This window comes from Phragmites australis, chromosome 10 (genome assembly GCF_958298935.1).
Source record: "Phragmites australis chromosome 10, lpPhrAust1.1, whole genome shotgun sequence".
NCBI lineage: Eukaryota > Viridiplantae > Streptophyta > Magnoliopsida > Poales > Poaceae > Phragmites > Phragmites australis.
In genome coordinates, this window is record NC_084930.1 from 8,607,665 (window position 1) to 8,610,974 (window position 3,310).

At 40.7% G+C, this 3,310-nt stretch overlaps 1 non-coding gene across 1 annotated transcript; it reads left to right on the plus strand.

Moving 5' to 3' along the window:
* The first annotated feature begins 1,737 nt into the window (after positions 1-1,737).
* Positions 1,738-1,903, plus strand: LOC133883809 (small nucleolar RNA snoR127). The gene has a single exon (XR_009903013.1). It is a non-coding gene; the product is annotated as a small nucleolar RNA snoR127 (small nucleolar RNA).
* The last annotated feature ends 1,407 nt before the right edge of the window (positions 1,904-3,310 follow it).

A 3,310-nucleotide genomic window follows, 5' to 3' on the forward strand; every position in this document is an offset into this window, starting at 1 on the left:
AGAGTAGATCTGGGAGCTGAACTACTTGGGATTCAAGGTAACTCTGTTTCAGTGTCGTTGGGTACATGGGACAAAGGGCGTTATTAATGACAAGTATGGATTCACTAGCGTTGATCTCAAATATGTCAGATACAAGTCTGAACCCTTCGTACTCACTAAAGATGTTCGCTAAGTCTTTTATGTGACTGTCACAACAAAGAAGAAATGTCATGTGGTGCTTGCTGGGAAAAGATGCATCGTCAGAGTTGCAAACGTCGTTGATGAGGAAGAGTTCAATCAATTCGATGAAACCCCCCCTTTTGCTACTGCAATCATGCCACGCCTTTCGCCGACTAAGAGAACTCCATACCTACGCTCCGACCATAATGAAGGGATCCATGTTAAGAAAGCACAAAAATGGCGAATTTTAATTTGAGTGACAAATTTGTAATATTAATGTCAAATTTGAATTATATATATATATATTAAATTTGTAATATTAATGACAAATTTGCAATATTAATGTCACATCTATAATATTAATGTCAAATTTGAATTTTAGGTTTTCAATTTGAATTAAGTGTAACACATAACAATTTATGAATCTGAATCTAGAAAGTCATAGGTGACTGGTCATAAATCAAAGGTGATGGGTGATACTATTCACCTATCACCGTTTATAATTCATAGGTGACGGGTTAAAAGTGCCACTTGTCACCTATTACTTTTATGAATCTGAATCTGAAAAGTCATAGGTGACGGGTCTCCATTAAAAGGTGACGGGTAATACGTTTCACCTGTTACCTATTATAAAAGGTGATGTCACCGTTTATAATTCATAGGTGATGAGGAGAAAGTACCACCCATCACCTATTACTTATATGTATATATAGGCTCAGTCACAACCCGCTCACCCGCCCACTCACGCTAGGGTTCGCCGTCGCCCAACTCCACCGAGCTCCCCGACGTGCCGCCCGACCTCCTCTTCCCTAGTCTCCTCCTCCCCACGCCTCCCTGGTCTTCTCCTCACCGAATCCGACCTCTCTAACGCGCCACCCGACCTCCAAGCTCCCCTACGCGGCACCCGTCCTATGAGCTCACCGACATGCCACCTAGGCCTCCTCTGCCCCGGTCTTCGACTCCCCAACGTGGCGCCCGACCTCCTCCACCTCGGTCTCCGACTCCACGACACGTCACCCGGCCTCCTTGTCCCCGACGACCAACCTGAACTCCTCCTTCTACACTAGGTCAGTCATAAACTTTTTCACTACTATAGGGTTTGTCAACGACTCATAAGAGATGGCACAAATTGGATTTGTCTGTGTTGAATGGACTGTAACAACCATCTATGATATGGGATGACCATAGTTTTAAGTTCTTGTTCAACTCAGCAATGTGAGAGAATAATTCTTGTTCAAATATGTGAGAGAATATGTCTTGTTCAGTTCAGAATACTTCTTGTTCCTCCATGATCTGCAATTTTGGTCAAAAGCCATATGTGAGAGAATACATCTTGTTTAGTTCAGAAATGCCACAATGGTTTAAGTTGCTTTTGAATTCTGCTTTCTAAAGAATGGTAGATACCTTTTGTTTTCCTACTATAATTATTGCTGTGGTAAATTATGTTTGTATTGATTGTTGTTAAACATCAGTTACCATTTTTTGAAAGTAAAATGATGCCATATTCTGTATAAATTTTGTTGTTGCATTGTTCAAAAAAAATTCCATTTTTTTGTCAATGCTTAGTAACTTCTCAACTTGGAATGATGAAAGTTAGCCAAGTCATATTATGATGTGCTCCTCTAGGTGTCATTTTTGTCTTGGTGAAAAATTATTCTTTCCTAAGCACAAGATGAGATTACTAGAGTTGAAGTATGCATCATTACGTGATGATAAAACGGAGATTGGTAACTTGCTGACTAGAAATTTTCTGGAGCCCAAAATACATTGTTGTCATATATAAGATTACAGTCATAATTTTGTCTTGTCTCCACGATTAGTCTGCAAATGTCTAGTGCATGTTTGATCCCTCTAGGCATGAGCATCTCCATGGCCATACACATGTTTGCTTCGCCAATGCCTGCCATTCAGTTTGAGCTTTCAAAACCATACACATGTTTTCTTCACCATGTTTGATATTGGGTGTTGAACCAAAATTCTATTTCATGACTCCACATGTGAGGTGTATGCTTGCTTGTTCATACACTTGTTCTTGAACTAACCAAAGATAATGAACAAAACTATTGACCACAAATCATATGTAAAAGGAATTAGTGGCAATATGCCTTCAACAGGAGTTGCACAAATCCTGAAGCACTTGAATATACACACTTTTCTTATCTTGAATGAGATGCAGAGTTTGAAAACACTTTTCTTTGGTATACTTGAACTCATTACCACCTTTAGTATGTGAAACCAGAAGGTGGGCTGTCCGGAGAGTTTGTAGTAATATGAGCAACTTGGTCTGTTTATTTTAGTAGGTTATCACATCTATCATTTCTACTATCTAGAGAACACTCATTTCAACACAGACTTCAACTGAATGATGCCTTATTTTGTCTGGAACTCTGTTGAATTAGGACCATTTATAACCCGTAGTTGATTTGTAGCTAGACTGATGCTACCATGTTCTTAACCTTGATTCATTTTCTTTCCTCTATTGAGAACAAAATATACTACACTTGATTTCCATGGGGTAGAAGAGGAATGTCACCCCTGAAAAACCAAAAGCACAGAGGATGATAGCATTAGAGGCTGCCCTGGCATAAGATGGGGCCGATAGGAGCCCAAACCCGCGCGTGCCGTCCTCCTCTAGGAGCAGCGAAAGCCAGTATCACAGCTCGAGCCATGTTCCGTGCGAGCCTCTGAGCCGATGTCGGGCAAGTAGCGAAAAATACAATCCCGCCGAAGAGGTATTAATTGACATGAGTAAATGCATTTTATACTTCTTGAATGAAGGAATATTTTTCGTTTATGTCAACTCACCTTGTTTTCTCTCTAGATGAAGGAAGTGCACTCTCCAAGCCAGACAGCTGGTATTGGTGCACGAGCCCGAAAGCCAAGGTCATAAACACAGTGGCCGACAAACAAGGTTACCATCATGGGAAAAAATGATGACGGGCTGCCTACGGATGAAAATGTCCTAAATAGATTCCAGAGGCTCATAGGGCTCATTGCTCAGAAGAGGGTGCCAATAACGACTAAGTTTGATGACCTTAGTGATGAAGTGAAGAGGGACTTATTCAATAATGTCATCAAAGAGTATCTGGAGTACCCTGGAAACATGAGCAAATATCAAACGATTGCCACAGTCAATGCAGCAATGAAAGCG